Consider the following 26431-nt stretch of genomic DNA (forward strand, 5'->3'; position numbering starts at 1 on the left):
GTTTCCTGAGTATATTAAATTGTTGGAACCAACAATTCTACGGGCACGTGCTTGTAGGATTAGAATAGCGGTTTTAATATACTCACAACAGATCCAGCCTGTTAGCCATTGAACTTTCGGTGAACTGGCCAGCTGACCATGTGGCACTGATCTTTATACAGCAGCGCCCGGGGGAGGAGTCCTGGGCAGAGCCAAGGGAGAAGCCCAGTACAATTCTCGAGCATTCCCAGAGCTACTCCCCCTGGTGGTCAGGTAGTGTAACTGCACTTACAATATAGACACATGTATATACAGATTATAATCCAGAGTGAATCACATTCACCACACGTATACCTTAACCCAGGGTTTTAAAAATATTAATTACTGTAACAGATATGAAATATAATGGGCTGGATTCGCCGACTCCCCCCCGCCCGCCGGGTCAGAGAATCCTGGGGGCGGAATGAATCCCACCCCGCCGCTCCGACGCCGGCTGCTGTATTCTCCGGCACCGGTTTTCAGGTGGGGGCGGGGATCGTGCCATGCTGGTCGGGGGCCGTTGGCAGCAGCCCCCCCCCGGCAATATATATAAGTTGAAATACTGCACTACACGTATGCTGCACTGTGCATTGTTTGCTGAAATAACTTACAAAATAAAATAAACCACCAAATACAACATAAATTTTTCATAAATTTAAATTAGAATCATTCATCAGCCTTTTTGAAACATCCAATTTCACTGAAGGGAAAGCATTAACATGAAACTACCCTAAAGTGGAAATTGTGCCTTAAATTGGGGAAAGCAAAAGAGGAAGGAACTACAGGTCAGAGTCACCTGGGGAGACCGGGAAATGCAGGAATTTCTAGGTTGGAGTACCCGAGGCTAGGGGAGAGGTACAGGGCTACATTAGAAGGAGCGATAGTGGAGCAGGAGATAAAGGATGCGATTGGGAGGATGCAGTCGGGGAAGGTGGCAGGGCCGGATGGGTTTCCGGCGGAATTTTATTTAAAAAATCAAGGATAAGCTGGCACCCTATGATGGTGGGGATGTTTGAAGAGACGATAGGGAAGGGGGTGTTGCCACAAACTTTGGGGCAGGCATCGATTTCCCTGTTGCTAAAAAAAGATAAGTATCCGACGGAGTGTGGGTCTTATCGGCCCATATCGCTTCTGAGTATTTTGTGATGTCTCGGCTGGGGCTGCCATTCTGTAGGGTAGGGACTCACTTTAGGTACTTGGGGTGCAGGTTGCCCGGGAGTGGGGTGGGGGGGGGGGGGGGGGGGGGGGGGGTGCTCCGCAGGTACAACATTTCTAGTTTGGTGGGGAGAGTGAAAGCTGATCTGGCAAGATGGGATGGTCTCTGTCACTGGCGGGTCAGGTACAGGTGGTTAAAATGAACATGTTGCCACGATTTCGGTTCATTTTTCAATGCAAGCCAATTTTCCCACCAAAGGCCTTTTTCAGGGAGACTGAGGGAAGGATCACGTTGTTCATATGGCGAGGGAAGGTGGCCAGAGTTAGAAAGGTGCTGCTACAGAGGGGAAGGCAGGCAGGGGGCTTGTGCCTTCCGAACCTGATGTACTACTACTGGGCGGCGAATGTGGAGAAGGTGCGGAGCTGGGTCAGAGGGGTTGATTCCCAGTGGGTCAGAATGGAGGATAGTTTGTGCAAGGGGTCGGGATTGAAAGCACTAGCAACAGCGCCGCTCCCGATAGCTCCGGGGAAATACTCAGGGAGTCCGGTAATAATAGCTTCATTGAGAATTTGGAGGCAGTTTCACCAACACTTCGGGTTGGGGGCAGGGTCAAGGGAAATGCTGATTCGGGGGAACCACAGATTTGAGCCAGGGAAGTGGGAAGGAAATTTTCGGAAATGGGAGGAGAAGGGGATTAAGACACTAAAAGATTTGTTTCTTCGGAGTCGTTTGCAGGATTGAAGGAGCTGGAAGCGAAGTATGGGCTTGAGCAGGGGGAAATGTTCAGATACATGCAGGTTCGAGATTTTGCCAGAAAGGAGATACAGACCTTCCCAGTGGAGCCAGCCTCCGCATTGCTGGAGGAGATGCTGACGACAGGGGGACTGGAGAAGGGGGTAGTGTCGGCGGTTTATGGAGCTGTTTTGGAAGAGGAGAAGGCACCACTGGAAGGGATCAGTGTAAAGTCGGAAGAAGAGTTGGGAGAGGATATGGAGGAAGGGTTCTGGTGTGAGGTGCTCCGGAGAGTGAATGCCTCCACCTCGTGCGCGAGGTTGGGGCTAATACAGCTGAAGGTGTTATACAAAGCACACCTCACAAGGACGAGGTTGAGCCGATTCTTTGAAGGAGTAGATGTGTATGAACATTCATATGTTTTGGTCCTGTCCAATGCTAGAGGATTACTGGAAGGAGGTTTTTAGGGTAATCTCTAAAGTGGTGCACGTGAAACTGGACCCGGGCCCCCAGGAGGCCATATTCGGGATTTCGGACCAGCCAGGGTTGGAAACGGTTGCGGAGGCAGATGTTGTAGCCTTCGCCTCGTTGATGGCCCGAAGGCGGATTCTGATAGGTTGGAGAGAAACCTCTCCACCCTGTGTCCTGGCGTGGCGGGGGGACCTGTTGGAATTCTTGACCCTTGAGAGGTTAAGTTTGAACTGAGGGGAAGGATGGAGGGGTTCTACAATTCATGGGCATTATTCATTGTGCACTTTCAAGAACTGGATAACATCGAACATTAGTTGGGGTGGGTGGGTGGGAGGGGGGCTGTGTGTGTTAATGGCGACAGTGGATGATCCCTAATTCCTTTTTGCCATTTGTTTGTGTGAACATGCGGGCTAATGTTTGGGGTGTGTTGGGAGAATGGGATAGTTGTTACTGATATGGGGATTTACATATTTGTTTCTGATTATTGTTGGTGGGTGTAAATTTGGGAGAAAATGTGAAAAAGGAGGAGAATAAAAAATATTTTTTTTTTTAAATTGGGGAAAGCAGGCCTAAAACAAAAACATTTTTTAAAAAATAACTTAAAGCAAGATGACTAAATTGAGAAATTTCTGATTTCAGATTTACTGATGACCCAAAGATAGGAAGCAATGTAAATGGAAGCATAAATTCTGAAGCATTTTAGTATATTAACGGGATGGAAAAATCTGTGGCAAAAAGCACTGTAGTTATACCTACAACACACAGAGTACAGTGGTTTAAGAAGACAGGAGACCACTACTTTTTCAAGGGCAATTCGGGATAGGAAATAACTGCTAGCCTTGCCAGCAATGCTCACATCCCATAAAATAATTTTTAAAAATCAGTGGATTTCATTATTGGCAAATGTGAGGTCATCCACTTGGGACCTAAAGAATATAGAACTGAGTACGCTCTAAATTATGAATTCCTTGAAACAGCGGAGGTCCAATGTGACGTACCTGGAGGACCATGCACATAGATTATTAAAATGTCATGAATAGGTACAGAAAATAATCAAAGCACTTAATGGAATGCTGGCCTTTATATCTAAAGGAAACAGGCATTAGACTACAGCTATACAAAGCCCTAGTTAGATCATACTTGGGAGTGTTTGTGAGCGATTCTGGGCACCACATCTAAGGAAGGATTGGCCTTGGAAGAAGTGCAGCGGAGATTTAACAAAATGGTACCTAGACTCCAAAGGGTCAAGTGCAGCCCACTTGATTGGTATAGTGGTTAGCACTGCTGCGTCACAGGGGCAAGGACCCAGGTTCAATTCCAGCCTTGGGTAATTGCGCGGGGTTTGCTCATTCTCCCCATGTCTGCATGGGTTTCCTCCAGGTGCTTCCATTGCTTCCCACAGTCTAAAGATGTGCAGGTTAGGTGGATTGGCCACAGTAAATTACTTGTAGTATTCAAAGATATGCAGGTTAGATGGGGTTACAGGGTTAGGGTGGGGGTTGGGCTTATGTCGGGTGCTCTTTCAGAGAGTCGATGCAGACTCAATGGGCCAAATGGCCTCTTTCTGTAATGTAGGGATTCTATGGAAGGAAAGATTTCACCACCTAGGGTTAAAGTCAACGTACACTGTAATTATTTTTGGAGTCCTCAGCGATATTATTGTTTTTTTGTGTGGCCACACACAATGTAACTTAAAGAAACTAACTTGTACACAGCCTGTAACTTTCAGGAACTTTCAAAGGACCTGAAATTTAGAAGGTAACTGGGTCATTTGAAGCTTTCACAATATTAAATATATAAGGGGCTTTATAGATAGGTAATTGAAAACTACTTTGTAGTTGGGGTTTAGGATTAGGGGGCATAGTCTGAAAATTAGAGCCGGGCATTTCAATAGTGAAATTAGGAAATCCTTCTGCGTGCAAAGAGCGACAAGTTTGGAACTCTCCTCCACAAGTGACACTCGATGCTGGATAAATTGTTCATTTTAAACCGGTGATTGATAGATTATTTTTAACCTAAAATTATTGAAGCATATGCAGCAAAGGTTAGATATGGAGTTAGACTGCAGATCAGCCAAGGTTTCATTGAATGGCAGAACAGGTTTGAGAGTTTAAATGGCCTTCTCCTGTTCCTATGTTTTTGTAATCTTTAGATCTCACTACCTAGATATTGGCAGGTAAAGTCACATTGCATTTGATGGGGTATATGAGGACTTCTTATAGGACTAATCAGTAATGTTATTTTCGATGTAAAAGCTGGATTTTCCGAATTGCATAGAGAGAAATAGTCTGGAAGAGATCTTAAAACATGCAAGCAGAATCAGAGAAGTTAATGATCATTAACACCTTGATGACCAGAAAGAGCCATTGTATCTTTACTTTAATAAATGGAAATGGAAATTAATCAGAAAATAATCATAGAATCCCTGCAGTGCAGAAGGAGGCCATTTGGCCCATCAAGCTTGCACCAACCCTCTGAAAGAGCACCCAGGCCCACTGCCCGCCCTATCTCCATAACCCTGTAACCCCATCTAACCTTTTCACACTCAGGAACAATTTAGCATAGCCAATCCAGCTAACCTTCACATCTTTAGACTGTGGGAGGAAAACGGAGCACCCGGAGGGACCCCACGCAGACAAGGAGAGAAAGTGCAAACTCCACACAGTCACCCAAGGCCAGAAATGAACCTGGGTCCCTGGCACTGTGAGGCAGCAGTGCTAACCACTGTGCCACCATAGAATATCGGTAAGTCTAACTGAACTTAAGTAAAGTGGAATTTATAGTGATGAAATAATTCCTTAGACAGTTCCTGTGGAAAGGGAGTGATTTAAAATTCCATTCCTGGGCAGTAAAGTATATCTTGGCAGATATTTCCCATTTCAACAGTTCTCTTTTTACAGTGGTGCAAAGGTGAAAGTGAAAGCTCTGTGGGATAGTTCCGTCTTCATATTCGTATTACAGATGCTGGTCTAGGTTTAGTTATTCAGACAGTTAGTGAACCATTTATCTTATTCGTTCATGAGATGTGGGCGTCACTGGCTTGGCCAGAATTTATTGCCCATCCCTAATTGCCCTTGAATAGATGATGCTGAGCCATCTTCAGGAGCTGCTGCAGTCTGAGGTGTAGGTCGACCCACAGTACTGACAGGAAGGGAGTTTATGGATTATGACCCAGTGACAATAAAGGAACAGTGATCAAGTTCCAAGTCAGAATAATGTGTGACTTGGAAGGAAATTTGCAGGTGGCAGTGTTGCCATATATCTGCTGCCCTTGTAATTCTAGGTGGTAGCAGTTGCATGTTTGGAAGCTGCTGTGGTATGGGTCCAAAGCAGAACCTCAATTTTAGTTAAGATCCAGGACTAGAACCCAACTATTTGCATTTGATAAAACTGTGAAGAAATGTTACTGCACCACTCAAAAGTGGGCATTTTTAATGTTAAGGCAAACTTTAATTTGAACTTAGAATTAAGGACATTAGCAGCAAAGAAATAGATTTACAGTTAACAATTGCAACATCTTAATTTGCCTCCTGAAACCTGCCTCTACATTCCAATTAAGCAAACCCTTATATTTCAAATACCACTCTTGGTGCAGAGTCCTTGGAGAGAGAAACCTTTGAGGACTGAACTGAAAACACTTGAATCCTGTAGATAACTGCCTTTTCAGACAAACCCAGCCCCTCCCATTAGCTATTTTGTTATACTCCAAGCACGCAACATTATTTTGCCTCCTGTTATAAACTTGCCTTGACTGTTTAGCCAGGACCTAACACAATACCTCAGTTTTACTCACAGCCCTAGCAGTTATGCTGCCTGCATGCATTTTAACACAGGTTTTAATAACGTTACTGCAAAAATACAAACTGAAATTTCTTATGTTCAAATGAGCCTTGGGCAGTTGCTGCAGTGCATCTTATAGTTGCCATTGTGCATTGGTTGTGCAGGGAATAAATGTTGAAAGTGGTGTATGGGTGTGAATCAAGCGGGCTGCTTTGTCCATGATGATATTGTCTTCTGAGTGTTGTTGGAGCTACACACATCCAGGCAAGTGGAGAATATTCCATCACACTCCTGACTGTGCCTTGTAGATAATGGACCGGCCTTTTGAGGTCAGGAGGTGAGTTACTCTCTGCAGAATTCCCAGCCTCTGACTTGCTTTTGTAGCCACAGTATTTATATGCCTAATCCAGTTCAGATTCTGGTCAATGGCAACCTCCAGGATATTGATTTTGGGGGATTTAGCAATGGTAAAGTCATTGACTGTCAGGGGGAGATGACCATTGCCTAGCACTTGTCCAGCATAAATGGTACTTGCCACTTAACTGCCCACACCTGAATGTTGCTGCATATGGACATAGACCATTTCAATAGTGGAGGAGTCTCAAATGGTGCTGAACATTATACAATTATCAGTGAACATCCTCACGTCTGATCTTATGATGGAAGGAAGGAAGTTGATTAAGCAGTTGAAGATGGATGGGTCGAGGACTCTATCGTAAGGAACAGCTGGAGCGATACTCTGGGTCTGAGGTGATGGCCTGCAACAACCATAGCAATCTTTCTTTGGGTTTGGTATGACTCCGATACAGTGGAGAGTTTTCCTCCTGATTCCCAGTAACTTCAGTTTTGCTAAGGCTCCTTGATGCCACACTTGGTCAAATGCTGCCTTTATGCCAGTCACTCTCACCTCAACTTTGGAATTCAGCTTTTTGTCCATGTTTGGACCAAGACTGTAATGACAGCGAGAGCTGAATGGTCCAGGGAGAACCCAAACTGAACATCAGTGAGCAGGTTATTGATGAGTAAATATCAATTTACTGATGATCGACAGTAGACACATGGGGCAATAATTGATCAGGTTGGATTTGTCCTACTTTTTGTTGACTAGACGTGCCTGGACTAGACGTTCCACATTGCCAGGTAGATGCCAGTGTTGTAGCTGTACTGGAACAGCTTGGCTCGAGGCGTAACAAGTTCTAGACCACAGTCTTCAGCACTATTGTCGGAATATTGTCAGGGCCCATAGTCTTTGAAGTATCAAGTCCCTGTAGCCATTTCTTCATATCACTTGAATTGAATCAAATTGGCTGAAGACTGACATCTGTGATGCTGGGTCCTCAGGCGAAGGCCCAGGTGGATTATCCACTTGACACTTCTGGCTGAAGATGGTTACAAATGCTTCAGTCTTATTTTTTGCACAGATGGCTGGGCTCCCCAATTATTGAGGAATGGGATATTTGTGGAAGGTCCTCCTCCTCCTATTAGTTGTTTAATTCTCCACCACCATTCATAATTATATATACAGGACTACAGGGCTTAGATTTGATCCTTTGTTGTGGGATCGTTTAGCTCTGCTATCACTTGCTGCTATCACGTAGGCCTGTGTTGTGGTTTCACCAGGTTGACACCTAATTTGTAGATATGCCTGGTATTGTTCCTGGTAAATCCTCCTGCATTCTTAATTGGACCAGGGTTGATTTCCCGACTTGATGGTAATGGTGGAGTGGAGTATATGCCAGACCATGAGGTTACAGACTTTGACTGTGTACAATTCTGCTGCTGTTGATGGCCCACTGAACCCTATGCGTGCACCTTCTGTTATTTTGTAATCTGAGGAGTTAAATGTTACAGTGGAATCTCATGCACTGGTCTCTTGTAATAAATATAATTCATAGGTAGATGGTCTGACAGAGTACAAGATGGTCCTGTTCAACCCCATGCAGTACTACATGATCAGACCACATGCATCATGAGAAAGGCTTCACCTCAGACAGTGGTCCTTGGCGCTGAGCAGAAGAACTAACTGTTGAGCACCCAGAACCATAACAATAGTGGCAATGATGATCGGATAAGAATGTTAAAAGCTACTACCCACAGACCAAACCCGTTGGTCCTGATATTGCTGGGGCATTCTCCCAGTTCTCATTCATAAATCCAGGCACTTCTAAATATTTTCAGCCATTTACACTATTTCTTTGTTGATGGTGCGGTGCAAGATGGGGATTGGGAGAGCAGGGGTGGCGATTCAACTTACGTCCCAGAAGAATTAGAGCAGAAGGACCACTGCGGATTTTCAGTGTCAGGCTGTTCAACTTTTCAGATCTATTGTAGTAAACAGTAGGGTTTAAAATGAGTATGAGAAGTGAAGATTGTGACATAGGATTAGTCCCACTAGCTGTGGGGGGATGGGGGGGGGGGGGGGGGGGGGGGAATACTAAATGGTGGGCTTAGCAATTAGAACTTCTTAGACTGGAGTTGCAAAGGAGCAGTATAAGTTCAAGGAGTCTCAGCACCAACAAGGTGGAGTTGGAAAGAAGTGATAGTGCAGATGTGAAGCTAAAGGAAGGTAGAAGCTGCACTAGCATGCACTTGATCTGTTGGAGGAGAGTGCACCAAGAAGATTCATAAATGGGACTACAATGGACATTATTCATGATCCGGTACATGATCGACACAGAAATGCCCACATAATTCCAAAATTTTATGATGGAATAGATATAGTTATCCATTTGGAAGCATTTGTATTGGGAGCTGGTTATACAGATGAGACCATGAAATATGAGCAGAGAGATTTGTGCCATCTTTCAGTTGCTCTATTAATAATGTTGGTGAACCACAAGCCTTCCCTTATATCGATCAAATGACCACACAACCAGTTAGTTAGTTCAAAAGATGGCTTATTTACATACACAAGCGTTATCTCGACATGCAAGCACAATATCTACTACAAGCTAAACTACACCTATCAGCTACAATAACCTATACTTAACTTCAGGCGACCGGCACTGTGCAAATGGAAAAGGCCTTTATCTGGATTTCACTTGGCTGGTTTGAAGAAAGTGGCTCTGTCTCTGCTGGGCTCATCCGTCAGGTAGCAATCGTTGGTCTTGAACTTAGTTGGCTGTTCCTGCTGCAATTGGGCTGGCACAGGCCGGATCCAAAAGAGATTGAATACATGGCTGTGTCCTCTTTTATCCCTCTGGGATTTTGCGCTCTTTGGGGCAGTCCTTAACCTTGGACCCAATAGTTCAACAGTGGTCTGATCACTATCTTCGATTTTGGCCAATAAAGGGGCGGGTGCCTTGGTGGCTGGGCGGGTTCTTAGCGGTCACTGATCTTGGCAGTTGAGCTTTCTGAGTAAAGGGAGTGGCACCGATCAGTCTGTGGCTGTACCGGTTGCTTGATTGGAGTTCTATTGTCCTGGAAAAATGGTCCATTAAAATGCAAACGAACGGGGGGAGGGGGGGGGGGGGGGGGGGGGGGTGACGTAATTGTCCTTTCAGATACACATAGGCTCTATATCTGTCTGAGTCCTGGGTTGGCCATAATTCCCATGGTCCTTTGCAGGTGGCCATCTTAGATGGCTACATTCCGTCCTCTTGATCCTGAACATGAAGCCTGGTGGATCACACTATTGATCCCTGTTCATCCTTGGTGGACCGGTCACCCTTGGTCAAGGCAAAGTTCAACTCTACTCTAGCTTATGGTTTGGGACATTTACCTAATATTCCATTAATACATTCATAAATTCATCTCTAATGGTTACTATAATTTAGATCACTTTAAAACATTTAATTTATCCGCACAGTTGATCTCTAGCTAACACTATTTAAGCCACTCTCATGCTGCTGGTGAATATCAAAAAACTTATATACAGTGCAAAATTTAAAACAGCAGCATCACATTTCTACTTAATCCTAATAAAGTTAAAGATGTACATGGTTTATTCTTTAGCAGCGATTGTTACATGAGATTAATTTTGTTGAATTCCAAAGAAGGGGGATCGGAATGTATATATCGGGGAGCGGGAAGCTTTTGCTCGCCATTTACGGAGTTGGAGTGTCTGAATGACACTGCAGATTATTGCAATTACTAGAAGGGCCCCTACTCTGTATGAAAGGGAGTTCCAGTTGGCAATGTTTTCGCACCAAGTGGGGGTTTTGATGTCTGTCTTTATGTGAGGTGTAGTGTCCGGGCTAGTGGTGGCCTGTTGTGTGGTTGTGTTCGGGGCTGGTGTGGGGTTTGTAACAACAGTCTGTTGCGTGCGCAGTTGCAGAAGTCCAGCGATGATCCAAACGCATGTCAGCAGTCCTTGCTTCATCCTGTGTTTTCTGTTTTCCAGGTAATCCTGGGGGTGTAAGCATAGTATCTGTTATCATCTTTGGTTAATATCTCATTTTATTAGTCTTTCTCTCCTTACTCCAATTACCCATTATGATTGTTACCATGTGTGACTCCCTCATTTTTTTTTGAAATACCATTTTGAGAGACAAGAAATGCAAATTTTTAAAGTACAGAGACTCTCGCAGCTTGTGGTCGATGCGGGGAGTAGGCGGACAATTTCTTCAACCAGTCTTTTCTTTACTTGCAACCAGTGGTGGTTGAGACTTATCTTAACCAGCCGAATATCAGGGCAGCCAGTTTTATAGAGTTTCGTCCCAGGGTTCAGAGGTAGTTTGCGTGAAGCAGCGCGTATAGCGACCAATTGTGTCATATGTATAAATAGCATGTGTAAATGTGTCCCCTCCCCCTGCCAAATTGGTTTAAACTCCTCTCAGCAGCACACCAGCAAGGATGTTAGTTCCGCTCTGGTTCAGATGTCAGCCATCCCACTTGTACAGGTCCCACCTTCCCCAGAAATGGTCCCCCCTTCCCCAGAAATGGTCCCAGTGGTTCAGGAATCTAAAACCCACTCGCCTGCACTAACTCCCAGGCCACGCATTCATCTGCGCTATTCTCCTCTTTCAGTACTCACTAGCCTGTAGCACTGGGAGTAATCCAGAGATTACCATCCGAGGTGTCCTGCTATTTCGTCCAATACCTAACTCTCCCTGAATTCTTGATGGAAGACCTCATCCCTCTTTCTTTTTTAAAAATGTTTCCAATTAAGGGGCAATTTAGCATGGCTAATCAACTTACCCTGCACATCTTTGGGTTGGGGAGGTGAGATCCACGCAGACACAGGGAGAACATGCAAACTCCACACTACAGTGTCCCGGGGCCAGGATCGAACCCAGCCTCAGCGTAGTGAGGCAGCAGTGCTAACTAGTGCACCACCATGCCACCCTTTCATCCCTCTTTCTACATATGTCATTGGTACCAACATGTACCATGACTTCTGTCTTAATATCCTACCCCTCCAGGATGCCCTGCACCCATTCAGTAACATCCCAGGCCCTGGCACCAGGGAGACAGTACACCATTACGGAGTCACATTGACAGCCACAGCAGCGCCAATCTGTTCCCCTGACTATAGAATCCCCTATCCCTATTGCTCTTCCTCACTTTCCCCCCTCCTGTGCAGACAGGCTGCTTGTGGTGCCAGAAGCTTGGCACTCCTGGAGGAACCAGCCTCCAAAATGGAATACCGCTTTGCGAGTGGGACCCCAGGGGACTCCTGAACTACCTGCCCATTTCTCTTGGACTGCCTGGTGGTCGCCCATTCCCTTCCTTCCTCAAGTCCCTTCAGCTGCAGTGTGACCTTCTCTCTAAACGTGATATTCACAATGCTCTCAGACTCGTGGATGTTCCACAGTGCCTCCAGCTCCGTTCCAGCTCTGAGTCCTGAGCTTCCAGGAGCTGCAGCTGGACATAATTCCTGCACACATGCTGGTCCCAGGGGCTGGAAATGTTCCTGGATTCCCACATGGAGCAAGAGGAGCAAACCACGGCTTTGGCTCTTCTGCCATACCTAAACTCTTTAAATATAAAACTTTGTAAGACTATTATATTTTTAAAATAAATCAACTAAGTCCCCACCCTTTCAAAAACAATGACTTACAATTTAATCTAGTTTGATAAATACCCACCTGGGCTTACTCACCAGTCAGCTGCGCTCTTTATAAACCCCCGGCTCCCCTCACACTCTTTGAGGACAGGTAGGAAATGAAAGGAGTACCTCGCTCCCTCCTCACCAATTTCCCTCAGTCACAAAACTTCCACTTTAGCACTCTAATGCTGTACCACAATTCATTTCACCACTTCTACCGTAGTTCACACGCAACTGCAATTCTCCCCACATACTTTACGCATCACATATCAAATATCCTATTGTGACCGGCTAATTCTCTAAAAAAAACCACAAGACTGTCACTAGCAGATACTCATCTTCCTTCCCAACTTTGTGTTGGGAGTGTCTGATCGGAGAATCAGCTTTTGTGTGTTTATTTGAATAGTATGAGCTCATACTCAAAAGAACAATTAGTCGCTTCTTTTTCCAATCACACGCAACATGAAGTAGTATTCAAGGAGACCACTGGTTTCAAAAGTTCAATAAATGGATAGAAAACCAGACACCCAAGACTCCCATTTTCCTTATCTCGCACATCCTTTGAGGACCATTCCTCCCTAAGAGTGTTCAATCAGTGATTCACACTCCCCCATTGCGAGAGCTGTATATCTTCTGTAAATCCTGTACATCCTTAAATGTAAAGTATAAAAAGAAATGCATGTAAAAGTTATTGGTGCTTGGAACATTGCTTTCAAAGGATGAGCTCACACACAAAGCATAAGCTCTGGAATGTTAACATTTGTGTGTTACTTTTTCTTTCAATACAACAACAAATGAAGGGAAATTAAATATTCATAACATATGGGTGATGCTTTACTTTAAAAGAACGTGTTTGTATTCTTGTAGCATGTTGATTTGAAGATAGTGTTGTAACAGGGTATGTTTTGCACCACAGCATTTTTCCTTGGGCCTTTTTTTACTTGTTTAACTGTTTATAGTCACTATCCTGAACCTTTGGACATGTTAAACAATGTGCAATTATAACTACAAATATCATGGAATAAACAGTTGCAGTTGAATCAAAGCTTGAATGCACCCATAGCCGTCAAACATATTTTCATGATTAAAATGATTTTCAAAAATGTAAACATAGATTACATTATTTATTGATCATACAAAGTCAATGCATCTTAGCAACAGCAAATTGACTCTTACAATGTTAAGACCTCATGACACTGACCATAAACAATGACATTATACGCCTATGGGGACATTCAAATTTCTGTAAATGCGGGACAAAGGAAGGGGGAAGAAATGCTAAAACCATACCATGTGTTCTTGCCATCATTTTGTCAAAAATAGATGCAGCATTGGCACTGGTGAAAATGAATTAGGTTGTTAACACCGATAATTGTAAAGGCAAATTGCAAAGCCCAACTGGACTATCACCACTGAGTGAATGCCACTAGTTGTAGATGCAAATTTAGTGTAAGGAGGCAAGAAAACAAGTATGATGCCTGGCCACAAATGCCTCCTCATGCTGATTGAAAGGAAAAGAACATGGATACAATTGATAGATTTTTCTTTGCAATCGCATGGTGGTACTAACACAATTCACAACAATAATGTCATTGTTTATGGTCAGTGTCATGAGTCATTGTAAAAGTCAATTTGCTGTTGCTAAGATGCATTGGCTTTGTACGATCAATAAATAATGTAATCCACGTTTACATTTTTGAAAATCATTTTAATCATGAAAATAGGTGGAAGATTGCCAGTTCAAGCTCCACTGAGTTCTCGAATCGCAGACATTCTGTTCAAAGGGCTACATCTGAAAGCAGGAACCGACAATCTAAAGGAGGAGAAATCAAGTAAGGTGTCCCCACTGGTTTATGGTCAACTAAGAATGGCAGCGATGGTGGCCATGAAGCAAGTTGCCTACTTTGCTTCGTTAGCGAGAGAAACATATTGCAAATCTGGGGTCAGAAAGAGATCAACAGAAGAGTTTCTAGCTTTTACTGTAGGTTTGCATAGCCTAAAAATCCCCCCCCCCCCACCACCTCCACCGCACCCTACACACACAAGTAGGGCACATCCCCACAGATCTCCACCACTCACCACCACTACTACAGAACCCCCACGCCACAAAAACAGAAGCCCCCACCCCACGCAACAACCTCCCAACCCCCCAAGCAGGAAAATCCCCATGGATCTCTGCCCCCCCCCCAACCCCCACTAGCACAACTACCGTGGAACCCCCACCGCATAGAAACAGAACACCCCCAATCCAACAACATCCACCCCCTCCCCAAGCAGGGAACATCCCCATCGATCTCCGCCTCCCCACCACCACCACGGAAACCCCCACACACACAACAACCCTCCCGGTACTGCCCCTTGACACTACCTGTGCGCCTGCAACAGGTTCTGCTTGCCAGGTGTACAGGGTGGGGGACCGGTCATGATTCATGTCAGTGTGTCCTCACACCGACATGGATGGCCAGTTTAACATGGGGAGGGGGGTCAGCTGTAAAGGCCTGATAATTATATTTAAATTTATCACATCATTGGCGAGTGGACAGGGAGAATCAATTGGTAAACCTTGCCAGTGAAAAAGCTTTTTTGGACTCCCAATCAATTCTCCACCCACTCTTCTGTTGCCGCCCCCAAAAACAGGAATAGAAAATCCCCCTTATGAGTGATCATTGAGGATTGGGATATTTGTGGAGCCTCCTCCAAGTGATGTTCAGCATGGAGGGATACTGATTCATCAGAAGGGGGGAGGGTGTTAGGTGGTAACCAGCAGGAGGTTTCCTTGCTCATGTTTGACCGAATGCCATGGGACTTCATAGGGTGCAGAGTCATAGGGTACAGACTTCATAGAGGACTCCCAAGGCAACTGCCTCCTGACTGTATACTACCCTGATTCCACATCTGGCAGACCTACCCTTTTGATGGGACAGGACATTCCCAGTGAATGTCTGCAAGAATCTAGAATTTACAGTGGAGAAAGTGGCCATTCGGCCCATCGAGTCTGCACCGGCCCTTACAAAGAGCACCTACTGAAGCCCACATATCTACCCTATCCCCGTAACCCAGTAACCACCACTTAACATTTTTTGGACACGAAGGGCAATTTAGCATGGCCAATCCACCTAACCCGCTCATCTTTGGACTGTGGGAGGAAACCAGAGCACCCAGATAAGGACAGCATATTTTCGTAGTGAACCAATAGACAATGGTTTCATGATCACTATTACTGAGATTAACTTTTAATTCCAGATTTATAATAATAATCTTTATTTATTGATTGAGTTTAACTTCCACCCCTGTTGTGATGAGATTTAAATCAATATCCCCAGAGCTTCGGCCTGGGCCTCTGGATTACTAGGCCAGTGACACTACCACTATGCCATCACCACCATCTAACTAAGAATGGAGTCAAAGGTGACTGGGGCTGTGAGGAATGTGAAGCTGAGGCTGCAGTAAGATCAGCTATGATCTTATTGAATGACAGAGCAGGCTTGGGAGTTGAGTTGCTTACTCCTGCTCCTAATTTGTATGTTAGTCTGATTTCACAAACTACACGTGACATAAAAGGCTTTGGCAGAATTCTGCCAACCCGTGGAAAGAAATTTCCAACCAAGCTAAACCTTTGGCATGATACTTCCACAGTACTGAACATTTATGCCTTTGACTAATTCAAGCTGCTGTTGGGAATAACATTTGTCAAATTGCAGGTTACAGATGTACCAAGCAGGCAACCGGTGCATTTTTTAAATCAGGGAAAAAGTATCATAGTTTTCAGAGCAGGGCAGTGGAAGAGCACAGAGATCTCAGGAAGATTGTAGGGCTGGATGGTAGGATGCCCGAGTTCAGAACATCAGTGTTGGCTCCCATTTCAGGAACCACAAGGGTTTTTTCACTCAAACAATTTGCCAGTCAGCTGTGATCAATCATCAAAACACCGTGGTGGTGGTGGTGGGGGGGAGGGGGGGCATGTATGGAGATCCATGAGGGATATGTTTGAGATCCATGGCGGGTGTGTCATGTTGGGAATGGGGGGGGGGCTGCAGAGATTCATGGGGGATGTGAGGTGCGAAGGGGGGCGGCGGGTAGGGGAGGGGGATTGGTGGAGATGCGTGGGGGATGTGAGATTGACCTTTTGAGTCCTGGCTAATAATACTTTTAAAACGGCAACACAACATGGCTATACAGAAACCAATGCAGGCATCGTGATCTTACCCAAACACACAGTAGGCATCTTGAAAGACATCTTCATACAGGGGGTAAAGCATAAACCCAAATATGAAATTGTGAAAACACAAGTGAAGGAATTACCAATAAGTCTTCACATTTTGTAACTTCTACTTTAACACAAATCAGAACTACTGCAAATTGAACAGGAATTATCAGACACTTGGGCGGGATTCTCTGTGCCAGCAGCATGACTGTCAGCAAACTATAGCAATGTTGGACACTTTCCATACCCTCTCTCTCCCTCAGCAGTCACCACGCTGGTTTCACGATTTTCAAAAGCACAACTGAACCAAACCGTTGGGAACTCGGCCCATTGGAGGCAGAGGCCCCGGAGAATACCGGGTGGGGCCCGGTGGTGACATGCAAATGGTACTGACTGTACGTGCATTCCAGGCCACATTGACGCCGCTGTCGAGGTGACAGAGAAATGCGATTTGGCGTCAAATCGGCACCAGCTGCAATTTTGGCATCGGAACTTATTCTCCGCACAATCGTATTTCCCAATTTCGGCGTCAGCCAATGGAGAATCCTGCCCATGATACTTCAAATAAAAAAGGTACATTTCACCATAAATTGTCAGTACAACAAATATGAGTCATACATAATCACAAGCACCCACAAAACTCCCCGTAGGCATGTGGTCAATGTGCAGTTCCAAAGTTTACTTTATCAGCCTGTGGTGCTGTGGTGCATAAAATGTCTTACTTTCCCATTCGATCAATGTATTCCTCGAATGGGATTCAATGTAGCTGTATTTCATCTGAGGTCCCTGGAGTGGTCGTCACCCAAACTGCACAACCTATTCAGCTATATTCACAACAACCTTGATGGTACAGGTTCATCAGGGACTCCTTTATCCCATCCTTTTTAATAAAGCCCAATGAACAGTCTGGTTGGCTCAGGCAGAACTGAAGCAGCAGCAGTATAATTGTTTAATTTGCATTCTTTGAATAGGAGGAGGTCGGAGTATTTTCGGTTACACCGAGGGACGAGGCAGGGGTGTCCCTTGTCCCCCCTACTTTTTGCGCTGGCAATTGAAACCCTGGCTATGGCGCTGAGGGAGTCGAGGAACTGGAGGGGGCTGGTGCGGGGTGGGGAGGAGCACCGAGTGTCGCTCTATGCGGATGACCTATTGTTGTATGTGGCGGACCCGGTGGGGGGAATGCTGGGGGTGATGAGGATTCTCTGGGAATTTGGGGACTTTTCGGGGTACAAGCTCAACTTTGGGAAGAGCGAGCTGTTTGTGGTACACCCGGGGGACAAGGAGGGGGGGGATTGGTAGGCTCCCATTGAAAAGGGCGGAGAGGAGCTATAGGTGCTTGGGGGTGCAGGTGGCCAGGAGCTGGGGGGGCCCTGCATAAGCTTAACCTCACAAGGCTGGTGGAGCAAATGGAGGAGGAGTTTAAGAGGTGGGACATGTTGCCACTGTCTTTGGCGAGTAGGGTGCAGTCAGTCAAGATGACGGTGCTTCCGAGATTTCTGTTCCTGTTTCAGTGCCTCTCCATCCTTATCCCGAAGGCCTTTTTCAGACGGGTTAACAGGAGCATTATGGGGTTTGTGTGGGCGCATGGGATCCCGAGGGTGAGGAGGGTGTTCTTGGAGCGGGGCAGGGATAGGGGGGGGCTGGCGTTGCCCAACCTCTGTGGGTACTATTGGGCTGCCAATGCAGCGATGGTGCGTACATGGGTGATGGAGGGGGAGGGGGCAGCATGGAAGAGGATGGAGATGGCGTCCTGTGTGGGCACGAGCTTGGAGGCGCTGGTGACGGCACCGCTGCCGTTCCCTCCAACGAGGTATACCACGAGCCCGGTGGTGGTGGCTACCCTCAAAATTTGGGGGCAATGGAGGCGGCACAGGGGCGAGGTGGGGGCCTGGATGGGATCCCCGATACGGGGGAACCACCGGTTTGTTCCGGGGAGAATTGATGGCGGGTTTCTGAGTTGGCACAGGGCAGGTATCAGGAGGTTGGGGGACCTGTTTATAGACATGAAATTTGCGAGCCTAGGTGAGCTGGAGAGGAAGGTCGGGCCCCCCCGGGGAATGCCTTTCGGTACAAGCAGGTGAGAGCTTTTGTCAGGTGGCAGGTGGCGGGGTTCCCTCTGCTGCTGCCACGTGGGGTCCAGGACAGGGTGCTCTCGGGGGTGTGGGTTGGGGAGGGGAGGATCTCAGCGGCGTACCAAGTGATGCAGGAGATGGACGAGGCCTCGGTTGAGGAGTTGAAGGGTAAATGGGAGGAGGAGCTGGGTGAGGAGATTGAGGAGGGGACGTGGGCGGACGCCATAGGAAGGGTGAACTCCTCCTCTTCTTGTGCGAGGCTTAGCCTCATACAGTTTAAGGTGCTGCACAGGGCTCACATGACCGGGACAAGGATGAGCCGGTTCTTTGGGAGTGAGGACAGGTGTATTAGGTGCTCTGGGAGCCCAGCAAATCATGCCCATATGTTCTGGGCATGTCCAGCATTGGGGGAATTTTGGAAGGGCGTGGCAGGGACGTTGTCGAGGGTGGTAGGATCCAGGGTCAATCCGGGCTGGGGGCTCGCAGTATTTGGTGTTGCGGAGGAGCCGGGAGTGCAGGAGGCGAAAGAGGCAAGTGTTCTGGCCTTTGCATCCCTGGTAGCCCGGCGGAGGATTCTTCTTCAGTGGAAGGACGCGAGGCCCCCAAGCATGGAGGCCTGGGTCAACGACATGGCAGGGTTTCTCAAGCTAGAGAAGGTGAAATTTGCCCTAAGGGGATCAGTGCAGGGGTTTTTCAGGAGGTGGCAGCCATTCCTGGACTTCCTGGCAGAACGATAGAAACAGGCCAGCAGCAGCAGCAACCCGGGGGGAAGGGGGGGAGAAGAAGGGAGGGGGGAGGAGAAGAAGGAAGGAAGGGAGGGGGGGGGGAGGAGAAGAAGGGAGGGAGGGGGAGAAAAAGGGAGGGAGTGGGGTGGGGATGTTTTGTTGTTTTGTAATAAAGGGACGGGCATAGATGTTCTGTGCCAATGTCGGGCATTCATTAATTTCCTCTTCTGTGTATATGCAGGGGGGGGGGGGGGGGGGTCTGTCCTGTCTATTGAAGGGACGGGCAGATGTTTTGGGGGAATGATGGGTGTAAGTTTATCTCTTCCGCTGTATGCGCGCCGGGGGGGGGGGGGGGGGGGGAATGTTCTTTCTGTTCTTTGTTTTTAAAAAAATCTGTCTTTTTGTTGTTGATATTATGCAAAAATTTTAATAAAAATTATTTTTTTTAAATATATATTATAATAATAATTTGCATTCTTTGCTCTATCCCTGTCTTTTTTTCTGTCTTATTTAACTGTATTACACACACTTCTGTCCTCCCATCTGCAGCAGCTCTCTTTTGTCTGCATATCTCCTTTGTATCTGGCCACATGGCTTTTGGTCTGAACCTTGTTCCAGTTGGTACTGTTTCCAGGTCAAGTGTCTCCTGGTCACATGGACCAGTATTTTTTATTATTGAAGAAAGTCACAATTGATCACTTTACAAATTCTACAAATTCTTAAGAGACCTTTTTAAACATTCTTAAGAACAATTACAGATTCCATAGACGTTTTAAAGAAATTACAAATATTCTTTACTTGTACTGCTACCAGGTAACCATTCACAAAGAACATTTTAAGACTATCTGAGATCATCTCTAAAATCATCACGCGTATGCTCCACAATTTTGCTTTCCATACAGGCATAAAAATTAAGCAGATTAAGGAGGAAGATATTGAATTGAAGCCAAGAACACAGCAAGGTGGAACTGGAAGATGTTCCTATTGGACCACATTTATAGGTAGCAAAAGCATGCATCAATAGTGACAGGACCAGAGAGTAGGAACAAATGAAATAATACTAGATTAAGTTATTTCATCCTAATTTATTTTAATTTAACTTTGTTCAGAGACAGTTAAAAGTCCTTTATGAAGCACACAGAGGTGGAAAACAGAGTAAATGTTTGAATGGAAACTTCTGGAAAAGGTTTTGGCACAGCCTTAAATCTCCCTTGCAGCAAGAAAAAATGTTCTGTGTTAATTCTTTCAATTATAGTACATTCGAAATGTTTAATTCACACCCTCATCTGGTTCAGAAAGCCTTCCTTCATACAGTTGCATATATATATATATTTGGAGTAGCAATCAGCAAAGGTATATGAAATGGAAATCACTTTTTAGCCAATAGAAACACCACGGGTGTGATTTTCCCACCCCGTAGAACCAGGAACATCACAGTAGAGGCCTGAAGCGGATTTCATGCCAGGCACAAAACCGTGTGTGTCACCTGACCCAAACTCTACCCAGAAAATTAACGGCTGGAGCATTGTAGGCTGCATGTGCCTAAACTTTTGCTATGTGCCCCGCACTATCTGGATCATGCCCAGAGAGAGCGTGTTGGCACTGCCAACGGGTGAGGCCTGAGGGATGGGGGCTTTATCCATGCCTGCAGGGGGTTGCATTGTCTACGGGTGAGGGGTGCGGTAGTCCTTCAAGTTCATTTTGAGATCCGAGGAACAGGTCTGGCCAATAAGTTTAGTTTCGGAGTGACCAGTGAGAAACTACCCAAGCCCCCCAAAAATGACTAAGGGCTCAATCTACTGGGCGCGGACCACTGAAATATGCCTCCCCAGGATTCCCAACAGCCATTATGCCTTGCGAGGGCTAACCAGTCTTGCACGGCTATGTGAGTTTAAGAACCCACTTAGCCATGCTGACGCTGGTTCGATTGGCTACCCGGCATCTATCAGCTTCGCTGAGGAGAACCCACCGGGTCCCACCGTTCAGTACTGGTCCCCACAAACGGGAACTGGGCGAAATAGTACCGGGGGATCTCCAGGTGATCGGAGGCCCCCAGGTGTTGGGCCTCTGGGCAGGGTGGTACCCTGGCACTGCTGGTGCCATCTGGGCACCTCAACACTGCCAGTCAGGCACTGCCTGGGCACCCAGGTGGCACTGCCATGGTGGAAAGGGCACTGCCAGGGCACCAGGCTGGCAGTGCCAAACAGGTATTGTGCCCACACCAGGGGTCAGGCCCGGGGTGCCCTGCTGGTATGTGGTGGAGTCCGGTGAGTTGCAGCATTGGCGGGTCCAGGCGTAGCCATTAGGGGTTGAGAGTTTGAGGTGCCATTTAAAAGTGGCGTTTCGATCTCTTCCTGCACCAAGGAGCTCCTCAGGGCGGGAAAAGACGTTAAATGCGGACTCTGTTGGGGCACAAAAAAAGACAGAAGGCATTAGATAGCGGGGTGATTCCAAGCGCTACAGGCACTGGGAGCAACCCCACTCATCCTGCCCAGAACGGACTCTGTTTTATTTTGGTTTGATTGCGCCCCAAATGTGGGTGAATAGTGTCTGGATCTCACCCAAAAATCCGGCAGGAAACACCCCGCCAAACCCACCCAAAATGACAGTCATTGTTTGGGTGAATTTCACCCATGTAACATTATGCAAAGTGAAGGAATCCGTATGAGGGGGAAAGAGACAGAAGCAGAACTGAATGTGTTTTTACATGAAGTAGACCACCAGCGAATATATGCTCCTGTCACACCTCTGAGCAACTGTAACTGAGCCAGGATGCCTGAGGTGGAGCAAGTGTGGGCAGAAAATGTGAGTTTCAATAGCATTTGGGTGTTACCAATAGTTTAAATATAATGTAAGTTTTTGAAATGTATTTGCAACACAAACAGTACTGATGTTTTGTGAAAATGCCCTGTTCTATTTACTCTACGTTGAGTAATTTTGAGTTCACACTGCCAGTGAGGAGCCTCATTAGGGTTAGGTCACAGCAGCACATAGCAAAGTTTTAGGCACACGCTGCCTGCAATGCTCCAGCTGTTAATTTTGTGGTTAGAAAACCACCAGCAGCTCAAACCTGAACTTCCAATATGTGCTTCCAATAGACGAGACTCCCTACTGGCAGAACAAACTCAAAATATTGCTTCATATCTATATGTATGTTTGTATCTATACAAGTGTGGTCTCCAATGTCAACATATCTGCTGCATGCTCCAGGTATTTCACTGAGTCTAGTATTCAAGAATGTGATGTTCCATGACTGTACTTACTTGCAAGCTTACACTGCATGCTTTTTAAGGATTAGAGCATTTTGGGGGGTCGGTGGAGCGGATTGGCTGGGGGCGGGAGGGGGGGGGGGGGGGGGGGGGGGGGGGGTGGCGAAATGTTGATGTTGTCTACCGAATGGAAATTATTTTGTTCAAAATATTTCAAATTAAGCTTCTGAGAAATCCACAAAGCTAAGTTTCTGTTTGCCCAATATTGAGTCAACGTCCCCCTTGAGTATAATAAAAAGATTAAATGTGCCAAACATCTTGATGTTTGTGATGCGAATATATAATGCTTACTCATCTGCCTAACACAAGTCCACATGTGAGGCCTTTGACAATAGAATGGACACCAAACCTCCCTATCCTTCAAAGGTGCTCACCGGCAAATCAAGTTATTACATGGGATCATCCTTCCATGTGATAATTTTGTTTTGTTGCCATTTCACAACATGGTAACAACAAAAGTTTACATTTATATACTGCCTTTAACATAGAAAGAGATCCCAAGATGCTTCACAAGAGAACTGTCAAACAACATCTGATACCCAGCCACAAACGGATTCTTAGGGTGAGTGACCAAAGTTAGTTTTTAAGGAGCATCTTAAAAATCAGAGAATGATTCTAGCACAGAAGGAGGTCATTCAGCCACAGTGTCCTCTGTAGCTCTCTGCAAGAGCAAATCAGCATGTTCCACTCCCATATCTCTGCAATAGGGTTTGGTTTAGCTCACTCAGCTAAATCGCTGGCTTTTAAAGCAGACCACGCAGGCCAGCAGCATGGTTCAATTCCTGTACCAGCCTCCCCGGACAGGCGTCGGAATGTGGCGACTAGGGGCTTTTCACAGTAACTTCATTGAAGCCTACTCGTGACAATAAGCGATTTTCATTTTCAATAGGATGAGAGAGAGGTAAAAAGACAGAGAGGTTTATGGAGGCAATTCTAGAGTTTGCGGCCTAGTCAGTTGAAAATACAACAGCCAAACAAGGGGCAAAAGAAATCAGAGATGAGCAAGGGACCTGCATTGGAAGGGCACAGATATCGCAGGAAGATTGTGGGGCTTGAAGAGATTACAGTGATGGGGAGGACCACTCCATGGAATGTTTTTAACACAAGGATGAGAATTTTTAATTTGAAGGAATGCCAAACTGGGAGTAAATGTATGTCAGCAAGTATAGAATTATAGAATTTACAATGCAGAATGAGGCCATTCGGCCCATCGAGTCTGCACTGGCTCTAGGAAAGAGCACCCTACCCAAGCCCACACCTCCACCCTATACCCATAACCCAGTAACCCCACCCAACACGGAGGGCAATTTTGGACACTAAGGACAATTTAGCACGGCCAATCCACCCAACCTGCACATCTTTGGACTGTGGGAGGAAACCGGAGCACCTGGGGGAAACCCACGCACACACGGGGAGAACGTGCAGACTCCGCACAGACAGTGACCCAAGCCGGGAATCGAACCTGGAACCCTGGAGCTGTGAAGCAATTGTGGTAACCACAATGCTACCATGTTGCCCACTATATAGCTGATCAGAAGGTAGTGCAAGTTAGGATACATATGGATAAAAGAATATATGAATTAGGAACAGGAGTCGGCCAGTTGACCCCTCATGCCTGCTCCACCATTTGAAATGATCATGGCTGACCTGATGGTGGCCTCAACTCTACTTTCCTGTCTCTCCCCCATAACTTTTGCCTCCCTTGTTAATCAATAATCTATCTAACTCAGTCTTAAAAATATTCAATGACTCGGTCTCCACTGCTCTCTGGGGAATAGAATTCCATGGACTAAACACCCTCTGAGGGAAAAGAAATTCTCCTCATCTCCATCTTAAATCAAAACCCCCTAATTTTTAAACTGTGTCCCCTCGTTCAAGTCTCTTCCACAAGGGGAAACATCCTCTCAACATCCACCCCACCAAGTCCCTCAGATCTTTTATGTTTCAATACAATCACGTTTTGTTCTTCTAAATTTCAATGGATTCAAGCCTTACATGTCTAATCTTTCCTCATAAAATAACCTCTCCATTGCAGGAATCAGTCAAGTGAACCTTCTCTGAACTGCTTCTATTGCAATTACATCCTTCCTTAAGTAAGGAGACCAAAACTGTACACGGTATTCGAGATGTGGCCTCACTACCTCCTGTACAACTGAAACAAAACGTATTACTTTTATACCCGATTCCCTTGCAATAAACACTGAACATTCCACATGTCTTCCAAATCAATTTCTGCACCTGCATATTAACTTCTTGTGATTCATATACCAGGACACACAGATCCTTCTGCACTTCAAAGTTCTGCAATCTCTCTCCATTTAAATAATGCTACTACTTTTCTATTCTTCCTGTCAAAGTGGACAAGTTCGCATTTTCCAGCATTATACTCCATCTGTCAAATTTTCCACACTCATTTAACCTATCAAAATCTCTCTGCAGGCACCTTGAGCAGGACTTTACATGCGAGCCAACACATGTTTCGCAGCAATGGAGGCAGCCCACCATTGGCTGGCGACAGGTTCTTCTGGCACCACCATTACCAACGGGGTTACCAACTGGTGCGTGATGAAGGAGCTGCACTCCGAAAGCTAGTGATTCAAAACAAACCTGTTGGACTTCTTACTATTTAAGTATCCAAACAATCTTGGATTTTTCCCAATGCAAGTCTGATCATACACTCTGAAATGGTCCGCAAATTGGGAGGGTACTCCACTGCTGCCACAAAGACTGAAGTCTGATTGACACCCATTCTTGCAGCATCTCATGTTCTGATGCTTCTCGGTCACGTTTGATGTTCAGCCATTCAAAATGTTGGTTGATCAGGAAACTGCCTGAATAAGAGTGATGCTCAGGAATGGAATGTGAAAAACACTAGGTCAGTAGAAATCTGGAAGTCTCCTGGAACTCTCCTGAAAGACTGTAGATGTTAGGTCAATTGGAGCTCTTAAGACTGAGATGAGCAAATTTCTATTCAGTCACAGTAAAAGGAATATGATTAATGGTCGGAAAATGAGGCTGAGAGGTAGATCAGTCATGATCTAAAGGAATGACAGAGTAGACCCAAAGGCCACAAAGGCCTACTCTTATGTTCCCCAAAAGACAGTGAGATGCCAAACAAACCATTCTTTCAACAATACTTGCACTTATTTTGGCAGCAGATTTAATTTCACAAGTATCCTGAGTAAATTCATTTTTAAAACAAATTGCATAATTTACTCCAGAAACATTTAGTCTTCAACACTTTTTAATTATCGTAAATAGAAAATAATTAAAGCAGTTTTCAATTATTGTGCCCACGAAGGATCAGCCGTTTAGAATGCTTATAACAAGATGTGATAGGATATCTATCTTTAACAACTCACTGTCACCAGTGCGATTTATTTTAATGAGCTGTTCCTTCTTGCAGTGGATCTTGTAACCATTAAAAACCAGAAGATGGGGGCCTGCACAGACTTCATAGGATTCAAATAATCCGAGATTGTAGTTATACATTAGAATTTATTTTTCTTCAAGCTCACAGTATCCTTATCATGATCACAATCCAGCAGGATGCTTGATTCTGAATGAACCAACTATTTATTTACAGAAATTAAATAAATAGGAAATATATAAAAGATTGTGAGATTTTAAGAAATTCCAACAGTAAAATGGCAAGATCTTTTAAAATTGCATTCAGCTTCTAAAAGTAGTAAATATTATGAGTCTCTTTACTACCAAATTGTAACAGGTTCCGACACTATCTTTCCATTTCTCTCCTCTTTGGAAAATCCTGATTCCCACACTTACAACTTTACAATTTTCTCTATTTTTGGAGCGACCACCTCCTTAAATGTGAAAAAGTGAAAATCGCTTATTGTCACGAGTAGGCTTCAAATGAAGTTACTGTGAAAAGCCCCTAGTCGCCACATTCCGGTGCCTGTTCGGGGAGGCTGTTACGGGGATCGAACCGTGCTGCTGGCCCACTTGGTCTGCTTTCAAAGCCAGCGATTTAGCCCTGTGTTAAACACTTTGAATT

Source organism: Scyliorhinus canicula, chromosome 8, assembly GCF_902713615.1.
Source record: "Scyliorhinus canicula chromosome 8, sScyCan1.1, whole genome shotgun sequence".
Classification (NCBI taxonomy): Eukaryota; Metazoa; Chordata; class Chondrichthyes; order Carcharhiniformes; family Scyliorhinidae; genus Scyliorhinus; species Scyliorhinus canicula.